This window comes from Canis lupus, chromosome 4, assembly GCF_003254725.2.
Source record: "Canis lupus dingo isolate Sandy chromosome 4, ASM325472v2, whole genome shotgun sequence".
In the NCBI taxonomy this organism is placed as follows: domain Eukaryota; kingdom Metazoa; phylum Chordata; class Mammalia; order Carnivora; family Canidae; genus Canis; species Canis lupus.
The window spans coordinates 7,056,113-7,072,346 of record NC_064246.1 but is presented as its reverse complement, the minus strand read 5'-3'; positions in this window follow the sequence as shown (position 1 = coordinate 7,072,346).

Sequence of the window (16,234 nt, the reverse complement as noted above, 5' to 3'; positions counted from 1 at the left end):
AACACTAGTGAAAAATCAAATAATGTTAACTTTAGAGAATTCCCAATTAATTTAAGAGTTAACATAGACATCGTTCATGCTTAGAAGACACATAAATATTTTATGTTTCCATTTTATGCCTGTTATGTTAGTATTCTTTTATTCCTTTTTTTAAAAATATTTTTATTTATTTATGATAGTCACAGAGAGAGAGAGAGAGAGAGGCAGAGACATAGGCAGAGGGAGAAGCAGGCTCCATGCACCGGGAGCCCGACGTGGGATTCGATCCCGGGTCTCCAGGATCGCGCCCTGGGCCAAAGGCAGGCGCTAAACCGCTGCGCCACCCAGGGATCCCCAGTATTCTTTTATTCCTAAGCCTATATCCTTTGATACCTCCGGCTCACTAGCACTTACTAGTGCCTAATGTCCAATAAAAACCGAGTCACAATTTGTTGAATGAAGGAAGGAGTGAATAAATAAAAGCAACAATGAAAATGTCTGTGTAGAACTTTTGTCATATGAATTCTAACCTAGGTCTCATGAAGCTTAATTTTTAAGTTCCATTAAGTTCCATTTGCTAATAATTTGAGACAATGAAAATCAGCTGCCAAAGTTTACATGGCAACATAGGAGTTACGTCCAGTACCCAGAAATATTTTAAACTCAAAATCAGAAAACATAAGCACACTCTTAAAATTCGAATGCCCCTATGATGCTCTTTGCATTTTCCATTTGAAGAGACTGAGACCCAGGGAAATTACAAATTTACTCAGAGGCACACAGTCAGGCAAGGTCATGCACCCTAGGTCTTTTTACTCCCCTGGCAGCCTTTAACCTATAAAATTTCTCTCCACCCCCAGCCCATCTGCTGATTCTGGGCATGGCATCTGTATTAGATCCAGCTTCTCAGAGCATATCAACTGTGAGCCAATTGGATATAAGTACAAAGAGAACAGAAAACTCTCTTTTCCCAGGCAGCTGGAAAGTTTCACTTGCAATTTATTTTTAGCATCTTGTGTGTGCTCAGGAGGAACCATAGTAACAAAGGCACCTGGGAGAACCTGCTGGAGATATTCGCATGGACAAGTGAATAGCCTCAGAGGGAGACTGCTCCATCTTTAGGGGGAATCAAGGACAAGCTGGACATGTCCCTGGTACTAGGAAAGCCATCACTAGAGTAGACTAACCTCAGAATCAGCAGGCCTCGCCTCTATAGAGGCTGTTAATGACTAATGAGATCATCTATGTAAAACTGTCATCTCTTCCCTTCCTTCCCTTCCTCCCCCAGCACCAATCCAGTGTGTAAACACAGCCAAGCAAGTGACTTCTGACTTAGAGGTCTGATCATGTGTGATGTTTTGTTAAGGACTTCACGAAACTTCTAAACCGCATAGCTGCAGGAGAGGAAGTGAACCATTCAAGACATCAGGCTACCATTTGTTGAATGGCTTCCAAGATGTTCATCCATCTTCACCATCCCAGCAAGGACAATATCAGAATCTCTTTTCTTTCTTCCAGGAGCAGGATATGAGGCTATGCACAGAGTGCACCTGCCCAGGAGAAGCCATGTTGCTGGAAGAAACTGTAGCACCTGATGGGAGCTAGCTTCATACACGTCTATTTTCCCATGCCAAACTCTCGCATTTACCCATGGGACAGAACCCAGAGCCAATTCAGGAAATGCTTCAGTTCTGGAATTTCTCTGTCTAGTTCTTGAATGCTGACAGAGTCAGTCTGGTGATTTACGCAAGGTCACGCTTTGTATGTATGGCCTTTTAAACTTCACACCAAAGATGTACCCCCTTGCTATTCCTTCTCCAACATTCGGTGAAATGCTGTTCTCTCCCTTACACTTGTTGGAGAAATACTCCACCAAATGAATCTAATGTACACAGTCTGCAAGATGGTTCACCCAATGAAGTGAGGTATACTTCAGCCCAGTCTTGTTCATTTAGCATTTCTCTGCCTGGGTGCCTTTTCACTATGACTTTGGAAAAGCTTGAATGTTTCTAATTACATTTGGTACCTTTCCAAAGGATATAAAGATACTTATTACATTGCATTTGTGCTTCAGTGTTATCTTGAAACGTGATAGTAACTGATAAAATGTTTTTCATGGGCATATCTTCTATAATTTTAAACACATTTTAATAAAATCCAAAGTTTCATGATGATATCACTAACCTGAGGCCCATACGCAGTCCTGTTATTCAATCATGCTCAAGGCTGAGGACAGTGTTATTCACAAAGAGGTATTTAATAAATGATAGCACAGGAAACGAAAACCATCATTCTAGTCACATGGTTGGAAAGACCTGTATCGATCTTTACTTCCCCACAAAACCACATAAATATATGATGGTGTTATTGAACCAGCTTCCTCCCAGCAAATGAACTATGGCATTGCTCAAGTGGTATTCGTATTATTAAGAAACAAAATCCTAAAAATAAAATAGGAAGACAGCTCACAGAAAAACATAAGTATCCAATAGAGATTCTATATCAGTAGGAATGATGCAAGATATAGTTTTAAGAGAGGAGCCTATTTTTAATTTAGAATATTCACAATATATGTATTAGAAAGGAAAGCTGTGGGTGGAAATTAACTCCCCTATGTATTGCAGATTGGGAAATGACCTCCGTACAATCTCTCCAAAAGTGTGATGAGACTATATTTGCAGTTGTTCTTCTCTCTCTGCCAAAACTGAAAACTTCCTCTTTAACTTATTTTTTCTCCAAAGTAGATAATAGCTTAGAATTCTACATAAAATACTTCTATTTATTTGCATTAATTTTATTAATCTAACATTTAAAACCTGTTAGAGTATCTTCAAATCAACTCTAAGTGAATGAATAGAACATGGTGACATTTTGCCCAACCATGTGATTTGCAGGCCAAACTTAGCATCTCTGTGCCACAAAGTAAGGCAAAATTTGGCTAACTAAATTTTAGACATGAAGAAAAACAAAGAAAAACAACAGCACCAACTGAGAAGGTGAAGACAACCCTCAGGAAAATGCAGGCACTAGGTACCTTGCTCCTGGATTGTCTCCATAAATAGAGAATATGATTGGTCCAGGAAAAGATTGTGCTGAAGAACAAACAAGCAAATAGAAATGAACTAGAATATTCCCCCTGAAGTCCACATTCCACCTGCCACTTCTCCTAAATCAGAGGGCTATCCACTTGTTCTGCTGTCTCAAACCCTGCCTTAGAGAGAGAAGCCCATGGGAGCAGTGTCTCTCTTGACATACATCACAATTTATTTATTCTTTACAGGCACTTATAAAAAGGGAAAGAGACATATATATTTCCACATATTTTGGGCAACATGACACAGCTGCAAATGCATGAGAACTGTAATCAGCAAACTTGGGTTCAAGGCCAGATAACAAACTTCAGCTATCTGAGACTCGTTATCCCCATCTGCCACCAGGAACTAATGATCCCTGCATAATAGAGACACCTTGAGAGTTAAAGGTCCTGAAGTCTATCCAAATACTGGTTTAGAAAGGGTCATGAGAAACCACCATAGGCAGTCTTATAGTTCTCACCAGAATCACCTCTCAGTTTGCAAGGACTGAATTAAGAAAAAAAGTTCAGAGAAGGATCTATAGTGGAAAGTCCTCGGTAACATTCTAAGTAGGTGCTATCCAAACCTTCACACAGCCTAAGTCTTTATTCCTTTCTTCTCACCTCAGTAGAGATGGAAAAGGTACCCTATAATTAATTAATGCCTGTTGTTTTCATGAGGTCTTTCTTTTGAAGATCGAATCCTGCCAAAACTTCAACCAGGTTTTAAAATCATGCCTGTAGATAGGTGCTACACTGCTTACAATCTCTACAGCTCATTTTCTCCTGGGCCCAGAGTTCTGCATGTTTGAATTCTGGTCTCATTCTGATGCAGTGTTTCTTAGTTCCCACTGTGAAATTTGCTCAGCCTTCTTACACCACCGATGGAGAATCCGTTCTTTGCAACTATAACCTCTTGTTCTTCTCTTGCCATTAATCCATGTAGATGTTTTGTCTTATAGTCATGCATTGCTCTCTCTGCTTGCTGTAATGCTCCTAGTTCAAGCTGCGGATTTACCAAACCCACATTAAATTCCTATATTCCTGTATTCCAAAGTCTCTGTCTCATCTAATTTAGGATTAACTGCTAAACTAATGACGGCTGCTCTTACTCCATCATCCTGACATTATGCTGTGCTGGATCCAGAACCAACACCCCGAAACAACAGTCATTATGCAATTTTCAGTTGGTGTTGCTATTTAGAAAATACCCCTTTTGTGCATCAATTTCTCATGGTGTAGTCATGTAGTAGCTATGCAACTTAGCTCTTATAGTCCTCGTTCTCTAGTATAGTGCATCATCTGAATGCAGCTATGATACCCATGGCTTTTTCTGTCTGGTTCTCCCCAGCTGATTTTTGTTAGAGAAGAGTTCTTGATTGGCCTGACCAAGTTTGTGCTTCCTAAAGCTGTGTCACTGGCCACTCAGGAGTTTGGTCCTCTTCGAGGCAATTTAGAAGTGAGTTCTGGGATATAAGTTAAATGGTTAATATTTACTGAACAGAACAGATTCAACACTGACTCTTAAGGACTAGGAGCACTGTGCTTTGAGCTGATCTTTTGCTCACTTTCAGAAAGTAGGAGAGTGACTTAGGCAGAAATAAACATTCCCTGAGAAGTGGTACCTTTGAGCAGTGGGCTGATAACTGTGCTCTCCTGTGATGAGAGCAGAAGAAATGCATCCTTTCTCCATTTCCTCCCCAAGCTCTAGCTACTACAATCTTGTTAACAGATGAAATCAACTTTGACTTATTAATTTAGTGAAAGCCACATGCTCTGAATGAAATGAAGAAAAATAGCTTTAGTTAACACAGGGGAAACATTTTGAATTGGCTCCTGGCTCAGTAAGTCAGCTTTCCGCAGTGGTAACTGATGCCTTTTACAGACTTCCAAATGGACTTGACCATAATAGCAGAGGTAACTGTATAGCTTATTTGGAAAGAACTCCTCCATGAGCTGAGATTTCCCACTCAGGCCTCAGTTCTTGACCTACACTTTGAAATACAGAAAAAATATTAAAATCCCCACACTGAAGTCACCATTCAAATTAAGATGCAGAAAAAAGATTTAAGGCCTGGAAAGGTTAGGTCTATAAAAGACCCACTTCACCAAATTTTGGTGACTCTATTATATCATTCACTTATTCTCTCCCTCAAAAAGCACCACCATCAAAAAAAGCTTCTTACAACCTACACTAAAGTCTTCAACACATCTAGAGAGGCACTTTCCCTTGTTATTACAATTTATTCCTCCAGACTGATCAACTGTTTTTCAAAATGAACACAAAAATCACATTTTCCCTTCATATTCAAGATTCATTCTAACCAGCAGAGCATTCTGTAGCATTTAGACAGAGCTTCTTACTGAAATGTACCAGGATTATATCTTTAATACAATGCATTACATGTATGAAGCAGCTCTCAGTAAAGAAGCAATTTCTATAAAGTGATCTCTCACTGTGTTCCTCACAGGTTCAATGAGATAAACTGTTACTCAGGAGGCTGAAAAGAGCATTCTCTTTTGTGAGTGAATACATTGAGACATTGAATAGGGAATAGTAACTTGTCTCAAATTCAACCCATTCAATAACTAGTGAACATTTAATATGTACTCAGTAATATGGGAATTACAAAGGAGCTATGTGATACGTCCCCTTCTCTGCTGGGTTTGCATTTATGTTGAAGGTGGCAAGACAAGCATGCATAAATAACAAGAAAAAGAAGTGTCACAGAACCTAATTCAACAGCAGAGAATGAAAGCAATGTTAAACATAAGGAAAAGTTGGTTGTTGCATCCAACAAAGGGCATAAGGAGATTTAAATGATCTCTATGATTCTGTAATTCCATGAAAGGAACCAGTCACAATATGCCAGATCCTATCGGTAGAGTCTGAGACAGAGTTCAAGTATTCCTAGTTTTAGATATAATGGCCCTCTGTCTATTCCTAAATGCTTTCAGGACCTCTGATTCTATTCAGCCAAGGTCATACTTAGTAACTGGACTTTATGAAGGGAGTTGTGGGAAGGGAGTTGTGGGAATCACTTGTGTGATTCTCTGACACCTCAAGTGTCAGAGAAGCCAGACATGTGACCCGAGAGCCCAGGCTTGCCTGAAGGAGGTGGTGTCTTTTCTCCTTTAACTGAGGAAGACCATTCTGCCTAATGCTACCAGAATTCCCCATTTTTCAGGACAAACTCTAAGGGAAAACTTTATGTGAAATCTTATGATTTTAAGTATGTATTACTTTTGTGATTTTGTGACTTGTGCTTTGAGTAGTTCCAGTATTTTATGGTGACATATGTTAGCCTGAGATCTCAGGCAGTGAACATATGTGGTTTAGCAATGAATGATATATCAGGCTGTAAACCATTATCATTTGGACCATTACATTGATATGAACTTATGAGTAAGTGATTATAAAGGGATTGTCTACCTGACTCAGCTGCCCTTGAGTATCCTAAGGGGTTTCTGTGGTGCAGAAACTATTGAGTTTAACAATATTCTACATAACCAAACTGCTGCTTGGCCAACAGCTATAATTTGCTATAATGGACAGAACCATCTAATATATGAATGATCTCAGGTTAGAGATATTTACCTTCCTAAACTCAGGCACAAGTCAAGTCACATTACATTAATTATCATAGAGGAGTGGTTTCTTTTCCCCCTAGAGTATAAGATACTCAGAAGAGAAAACTGAGCTTTGAAATAGTCTATGTGGAATTAGCAAGCCACTTGGAGAATGGCTATCACTGGGCTGCAGCACCAAACATAATTGACTGGAATTTTCGGTAAGGAATAATCCATTTGTGTGTGCTATTGCCCTAGTGCTTGGTGAGATAATCAAGAACTATCAGCGGAGCCACCTTTCCAACACATGCATTGAACAAAAGCACATCTGACATGAGGCTGGTGGACACAGCAAGCTGTTAAATGACTGCCAGAGCTCTGCTCTAAGTGACAGTCTAGGAATCAGCTCTTTTGCTGCTTGCTCTCATTTAAATATGAAGTTGACCTCCTATAGCTAATTAGAAATGCATATAGCATATGATTTATGTTAGGGGGAGAGAGTTTGGGAGAAAGGTCCATTAAAGAAAAGAATAATGGAACCCAAGTGCCTTAGGATTGGAGGAGATGTCAATTATCTCATTTAGTTCCTTTCTTCTGGAAGGGCCTATTACTACCATGTAATTTATGGGCCTGGGGAGAGCAGTAAAACCATGGAGAAGAGGAAACAGATGAATCCAGACTATTAACAACATGATGTAGGACTTATAGATTTTTACCTTCATTTTTGAAGGAGCTCACTAAAGCCCAAATATAGGGTACAAGAGAACAATGATGGTTAATTTTAAAGATTGTTCTATCTCCTCCATATGATTTTTTACTTATAAAAAATATACGCCTCCATCACCCAAGCCTTTTTTCTTTCACTGAACTTTTTGTACTCAATGTTTTTATATCTTTGATGATTAAATTATAACAGCCTAACATATGTGCTTTTTGATAGCAGGGCCCAGAAATAGAATGTTAATTTCATAGACCTGAAAAAAAAATAAGCGAAAGATGAACCAGTGTTCATTTTCCCATATCCGAGCTAGAGATTTATTAAAAGTCTTTTGCATGCACATATCTCCACCTTCCAACCCATATTCCCATGACCCATATATGGATGGGAGGGAAAGCAGGCATGTATCTGTAGTTGGAGCCACAGTGCACGGAGCCAGGAAACAAGGACCAAATCATGTTCAAGAAAAAATACCAAGAATCAGTGCTGGAGCACTGCCTGCAAATGAGACTCAAAGAAGCAAGAGCCTGGACTGGTTTTGGGAAGGCTAGAATATAGGGTCAAGTGGCTGGAGATACATAGAGAGCCAAGAGCCGAGACAAGGACCTGGAGATAAAACACAGGAGAATGGAGGAAACAGTTGAGATTGCTCATTATTGCTCTTAGCAGCAAGTCCTCCATGGAACCGAGTCTCGGAAAGGCAGGCAGTAAGATGGAAGAAACACTCTATTTGGAAATCTCTCCTTCTTCTACTCGGTCTAGAGCATGCTTCTCTCCTAGAAAGGCATTCTCTCTAGGAGTGTTTTTCTCACCAGCTCCCTTCCATTTAGCCCAATTCAATGTTTATCTGAGCAAGCATGAGTTAGCTACTGATATTCTTAGCACAAATACTCTAGCTTTTTCCATATTGTCTTACCTTTATCCAAAGATAAGCTGTTGTAAAAACTATTACTCTCAATAAAAGTATAGTAAAATGAAAAGTAAATAAAAGCATTTTTTTTCATTTCTAAAAAGTGTTTCATTTCATTCTCTGGTTTTACTTATTTCATGCTTTTAAAAATTATTATTGTTTTTCCAAGTATCAGACTTTTTCATGTAAACTAAGTACTGGATTTCTTCCCTTTTTTCTTCCACAGTTCAGTGAATATTCATTCTGCTTTAGTCTGCAAATTTGCTGTGTGGGTCTATATGAACATAGATGATGACTTTTCTTCAGAAGTCATTAAAGTGGGGGTACTGGGTGACTCAGTCAGTTAAACATCTGCCTTCCCCTCAGATCATGATCCCAGGGTCCTGGGATTGAGCCCCAGGAACCCCCACATTGCATCAGGCTCCCTGCTCAGTGGGCTTCCCCCTCTCCCTCCGCCCCTCCCCCTCTGCTTGTACACACACACACACACACACACACACACACACTCTCTCTCTCTCTCTCAAATAAATAAAATCTCTAAACAAACAAAAAGGCATTAAAGTGTAGTTGGTCCTTTTTTTTTTTTTTTTTTTAGTGTAGTTGGTCCTTAAGAATGATTCTGAGAAGCATGAAGTTACCTTTAGACAACAAATATAAATAAAGAAAAAAGCAAATATATACCTCTCTACTAGATTATAAACTCCCCAAGAACAATTAAACACAATTTGCACATTTTGTATTGACAAAATTTAGTATACTAAGATTCTAATCACAAGTATGAATTATTTAGTAAATGAGTGAATATTTATTGATGAGAATGCACTGAATATAAAACCTTGTTCTTCCATGTGGGTGCATATCTCCATGTTTTGTTTCTCTTCCCTCTTCTGAATTCCCTATACTCCAGTCAAATGGGAGTACTCATTTTCATCTATATAATCTCATCCCTTCACTATTTTATTTATTGGTTCATTCATTCAATATTTCTTTTATTCAATCAGTTGTTTACTCAAGAAAATAATTGTATTTTCAAAGTGCTAAGAAAAAATATCCAGTGAAAAGGGCTCAAAAATTAAGGTAATAATATACTTCCAGATAAATTAAAAAGTGAGGGAATTCATCACCAAATAAAAGAAATCCATAAAATAAACTCAAATTTATCCATAATAAAGTAAATACAGAAGGAAGCAATCCTGGGGTGATGGAAATGATTTCATGTGGCAGCTCAGAGACTCAGGAAGTAACAAAAAGCAATAAAAATGGTAAACATGTACATAAACTAAATGACTATTGATAGCAAAAATCAACAATTATAATGTTTTATGGTTTAAAATATATGGAGAATTTGAAAACAGTAGGATATAAGATGAAATGGGGTAAGAGATGTTAAAGAATCCTAAAACACTTGTCCAGGAAGTGGGAAATGTGCTGGCTTTGCTTTAGTCAAGGAGGGAAGTTTTGTTTTTGTTTCTGTTTTTTAAAGATTTTATTTATTTATTCATGAGAGACAGAGAGAGGCAGAGGGAGAAGCAGGCTCCATGCAGGGAGCCCGAGGTAGGACTTGATCCCGGGACTCCAGGATCAGCCCTGGGTGGGCCGAAAGCAGGTGCTAAACCGCTGAGCCACCCATGAATCCCGGGAAGTTCTAATCTCTAGATAACCACCACATAAGGAGTAGAACAGTGAGGTGGTAGGGAATAGATATATTAAAAAGAATCAATCCAAAAGTACGTGAGAAAGAAGAAAATAAAAACAGAGAAAGGTGGGATAAAACAAACAAACAAACCTAGTAATTACATTAAGTGTAAATGGACTACCTGCTTCAATTAAAAGACAGAACTATTCAGGTGGGATAAACAAAAATTATATTCTACTTACAAGTGATCCATCTCAAGTATAAGGACCTGAGAGGTTGAAGGTAAAAGGACAGAGGAAGATAAACTACAAACTCCAGGGATCCCTGGGTGGCTCAGCAGTTGAGCGCCTGCCTACAGCCCAGGGTGTGATCCTGGAGTCCGGGGATGGAGTCCCACACCGGGCTCCCTGCATGGAGCCTGCTTCTCTCACTGCTTATATCTCTGCATCTCTTTCTCTGTGTTTCTCATGAATAAATAAATAAAATCTAAAAAAACCCTACAAACTCCAAGCAAGAAAAAATTAGAGTAACTACTTTATTAACAGATGTAATGAGCTCTGGGGCAAGAATTCTTACTAAAGGTAAAGATGAGGCAGCCCAGGTGGCTCAGCGGTTTAGCGCCGCCTTCAGCCCACGTTGTGATCCTGGAGACCCGGGATCAAATCCCACGTCAGGCTCCCTGCATGGAGCCTGCTTCTCCCTCTGCCTGTGTCTCTGCCTCTCTCTCTCTCTCTCTCTCTGTACGTCTCTTGTGAACAAATAAATAAAATAAAAGAGTTGGCCAGGCTTTAAAAACAAAAAGATAAAGATGGGTGCAGTAGATATAAAATTTTACATTTGTATCTACCTATAACAATATATATTACTGTATAAAATATATTTAATATCTAAATTTAATATAGTTAAATATAAATAATAACAATATTAATATATCTAATACATAAAGCAAGAATTGATGGAACTAAAAATGGAAATAGAAAAATTGGAAAATTTTCAAATTTGAAGTAGTGGGAGATTTTAAAAACTTTTAACACTTCTTTCTCAGTTAACGATAGAATATACATATAAAAGGCTCTAAGGTATAGGAAATCTGTACAATGTGATTAACAGACTTGACCTCACAGCATGTCTATAGCACTGATCCTGGTGACTGAAAAATACACTTCCTTCTTAAGTTTATGTGGAGGATTTACCAAAATTGACTATTTCTTGAGACATAAAGCAATCTCAATAAATTATTATGTATTGTCATACAAATTACGTTTTCTGACCACCGTAAAATAACAATAACAAATTAGAAAATCTCTATATACTTGAAAGCTATGCAATAACCTCTAAGCAGTGCATTGATAAACTAAGGAATCAAATTAGAAATTAGAAAATATTTTAAACCAAATGATAAATGATTATTACATGACAACACTTGTAGCATGCAACTAGTACATGCTTAAAGGGAAATCTCTGGCTTAATATTAGAAAAGAAGAAAGGCTAGAAGCAGTTTAGTCATTGATCTCCAGAAGTTAGAGAAACTCAAAATAAAAAAGATAAGGGGATATTTTAAAAAGAAAAGAAAAAAAACAAAATAGAATCAGCAAGTCAAAGTTTGGTTCTTTGGAACGAAGAGCAAAATATAACAAATCCCAATCGAAGTATAGATAAAAGAATAAAGAAGACACAAATAACCAATATCAAGACAAAACTACCTATTCTATAGATAACAAAACCATCATAAAAGGATAAAATGAACAACTGTATGCTGATGTGTTTGACAATTTAGTTGGACATATCTTTAGAAGAATACAACCTATCAAAATTGACACAAAAAGGAAAACAAATTGTTAAGAAAAACCTTCTCAAAACAAAAACTTCCCACCCAGACAACTTCACTAGTGAAATCTTCCAACATCAACAGAAAAGTGATCCCTCTTACATATGACTCCCCCTCAAGAATAGAAAGAGGAGTATTTCTACATTTTTTTTAAAGAGACCAGTCTACACCAAGACATATAACCATGATGCCAATAACATATAAAAAAGTCCCGGAGCGAACATCTTACTTAAAATAATAAAAGCTTTTCCCCAGAAATCAAGAAAGAGGCAAGGATGTCCACTATTAGCACTTCTATTCAATCTGTTCCTAAAGATTCTAGCCAGAGAACTAAGACAAGGAAGAGAAAAGGTATAAGAACTGAAAAAGAAAAAAAAAAAAACAAAAAAGTTATTTTCAACAAGGTATCAAGACTGCTATGTAGAAAGTCCAAGAGGATCTACAGATAAAGTATTGGAATCAATAATGAATTTATCAAAGGTCTTAATTAAATTCACTATTACAAACTGTTTTTCATAGATCAACAATAAGTAGAAAATTAAATTTGTAAAATGATATCATTTTTAGCATTAAAAACCAACACTTAGTAATATTTATGAAGAAATGTGCAAGGCCTTTTCACAGAAACCATAAAACTTTATTGAGAAAAATTAAATAAGAACTGAACAAATGCAGAAATATACCATCTGCATAAGGGGATAGTGTCTTTTTTTTTTAATATTCTATTTATTTAAGAGAGAGGGAACATGAGTGGGAGGAAGGGGCAGAGGCAAAGGGAGAGGGAGAAGCAGACACTCCCCACTGAGGTGGGAATCCTAGGTGGGGCTTAATTCCAGGGCCCTGGGATGATGACCTGAGTCAAATGCAGATGCTTCACCTACTGAGTCACCCAGGCACCCCAGCATGGGGTCTTCTGAGGGGCTGGTAATATTCTGCTTCTTGACCTGGATGGTAGATACTCAAGTGTATGAAATTATGGTAATCCAAGCTACAAATATATGATTTTTTAGGCTTTTCTACTTGTTTGCTATAACTAACAAGGTTTACCAAAAAGTACATAGATGAATAAAAGTTCTTTGTTCTACATTATTAACATATAGTTATAAAATTATATATTTACATTTTCTCTTCTTGACTCTTTGTAATCAAGTTTGGTGTATTTGTGCTATTAAATGTGTTTCAAAGAACAGAACTACAATGATAACATTGCACATATAGGAAATGAGTTTTGGCTTGGATCCATCAACCAGAAATCACTTACCTTGAACTTGATAGGAATGGTCACACATATTTTGATCAATTTGCACTTTTAGACTGTATTGGAGGGGCATGACGTATGATTTAGTCTACACCTCCATACTACCAATTCAGCTACCATATTGTCTGAGTGGTCTGGGCTATATGATCAAGGATTTAACGTCACCATAGAACATAGGCCTAGACTGTCATTACAACATGGCTTCTGAAGGATTTGATTTTCAGTCCAAGAGGAGTGAGAAGCATTTATGGTTCCTTTAGAATGGCATTTTACCAACATATCAATGAAGTTTATCATGAAACTGCCGGGCTAAGCTGGGAGGGAAACTTAAATCGTGGAGAGGGTCTGACAAATGGTATTGAAGATTTTGGATCTAAATTCTTAACTTAATTTGATCCCCATGGTGCAATGTTTGAGTCTATTCGGGCCATTTCCCTGATACAGATCTGGTATTTGCCTCTGGCCATGTCAAGCTTCTTTATGGTTGTGATACTGATAAGGTAAAGATTGTCAAGTGACTTTTTACTTCTCTAGGAATTTCTTCAAATATTAGGCACATTATTTTTGATTGAGCCAGGATGCAATAGAGAAACGAGGAGCAGATGTTGATTGTTGATTACCAGTTGGTTCCATTTTCCATCAGCTGGTAACCTTCACGCACTTTCACTCAGGCTATATTTACCCATAAAACCAACACATTCAGTATTAAAAAAAAAAAAAAAGGTAATACAAATTATATCAAAACATCTGGATATTTAGTGAGTTGGCCAGATGTTTTGGTGGTTAATAAATAAAGGCCGAAAAGAAAAAAAAAAGAGTAAAAGAATGGACAAGGACTTAAATTAGCTACCCACTCCCATCCTCCACCTCCTCAGAGCAGTGGTGATGAAACAGTATGAATCACATTGAGAAGGTAAAATCAAAGGGATAATACATTTTGAAATTTAGCCCTGAACAAATAGAGGTGACCTTCGTCGTTTTGAGGAGAAATGGAAAGTTGCCTAAGCCTTTTTTGTATCTAGAAATTATTTCTCAATTGCTCATAATTTTTGAATTACATTTATATGGTTTCTCAGATCCAAGCCAAGATATGAATCCTCTAAGAGAGTTAGATGCTTTGCCAAATTGAAAATAGATTTGTTTTCCATGTTGGAATTACTGATGAAAACTGCAGGCACAAGTCCCCGCCCCCCCCCTTTTTTCTCAAAGGTGAAACACATCTTGTTTTGTTCTATTTATTTCTTTCTCAACACAATATGCGTCATTGAATAATTCTCAGTTTCAGGAAGAGCTCCAGTTGGGAAATAAGTTTGTGCTCAAATTCATACTTTTTGCTTTTTGGCTTTATAACTTTGGGCCACTTAACTTTTTTGGATCTTCAGTTTCTACCTTTACAGGATGGAAATAATAATGACCTCGTAAAGTTACTTTCAGGAAAAAGAAAATAGTTTAAATGTAAAAGCCCTAGCACCTTTCCAAGTAGAACCTCTCCTCTACCGTTTGTGATTTGGAAGTGGGCAAGTCAGCTGGGGAAACTCCCTCTTAGCTGGACACCTGAACACAAAGTTTTTTAAAAGGCTGGTTGTCATAGATTTCAGCAAAGAGAAGTGAGATCAGAGTGGAAAAGTATCTGGTATTTCTATATGCAAATTGACGTGACACCCTGAAATGGGAAATGCTCCATGTGTATTTTTATTTATTCCTTGAGCAAATATTCGCTGAGTACCTATGATAGCCAGGAATGATTCTAGATGTCGAGAACACAGACCTTAATCCCTATTCTCATAGAACATACATTCTGGTGGAGAGAGTGATAAAAACAGCAAAATGGATAAACTCTATGGAAGCTAAAAGGTGATCAGCCTATAAAATAGCACAGTTAAGGGATGTCTGTGGCTCAGCAGTTGAGCGTCTGCCTTCAGCTCAGGGCATGATCCATGGTCCCAGGATCAAGTCCTGCATCGGGCTCCCTGCATGGAGCCTGCTTCTCCCTCTGTCTCTGCCTCTCTCACTGTGTGTCTCTCATGAATAAATAAATGAAATATTAAACAAAAATAGCATAGTTAAGACTTTGGGAGGCCGAATGAATGAGTTTTAAATATCTTGGTCACTGGCAGATATTTCTGAGCTTTTTGAAAGATGTTGCCTCCATTGGATAATATTAATAAGAATAATAAAGTCTCTGTGAAAACTTGCCAGGGTGGCCCAGGGTAGATTGGGATTTTTACTTAGTTGCACATATTAAACCATAGTGGATGAGTTTCCATTTGGGCTAAGATATTATGCTTCTGCAGAGAAGAAACAGAAACCATTGCAATTTGGGAGCAAAATTTTCAGAAGGATCCCTACCCAGAGCTATACCGTCAAACAGAATATTCTTTCCCAGGGTAACTAGCATCGCAAGGGGCTTGCCTCAGCAGGCTTGTACTTCCAGACATCATGTTCTGATTCTGAGTTCGATGTGTTCTGAAACGATTGCCCTATAAAATGCTATAGAAAGAAAATCTATTTCTGATAATGGTTAAATCTTTGCAGAAATATTTCAAGTTTCCAAAGTTTTTCTTTGATATAAAGAAATAATTAGTTGGAAAGAAATTAATACCACAATGAAAGGGTCTATCAAAATACCAGAATAGGTTGCTTGAGAGTAGCAGTTAGTAAAGGACTTTGAAGTGTCTGCAGGGAAGGAACTATATAAATCAAAGCAAGCTTTTTATGACTAGGCAAGAATTTCAATATTTGTCCTGAGCGAATGACCCCCTCTCCCACTTCATACAGAAGATAAAGAAAGAGCAAGGACATGGAATACTTCAGTTCCTACCTCCAAGTCCCTTCCTCCAAAATGTAAGCATGTTTCTGAGAACATAGCCACATCCACCACTCACCCCCATTATTATTTTTTGCCCTCCATAGACACTTTGCCTTTCTTTCCCAAGTGAATCTATTCCCTGGGGCTCTGGATCCCGTGCCGTTCAAACCCTCAGGAATATTCTCTAATCTTTTGTCCTTCTCTGTCTCCTCTTCTTTTTCCTTTCTTCTTCCTCCAACTTTTCAGTCTGTACTACTGACTCCTTTTCTTGTGTATATACTGACGCCTTTCCCACCTTAAAAACAAACCAAACCCACCACCACCGCCACCACCATGACCACCACCTCTCACAACTCAATGTCTGCCTACAGGAACTACTTGCCCTCTTATCAACCATTGTTCCCACACTCTTTATAGGGGGCTTCGGAGCTCTCTCCACTACTTTGCCTCTC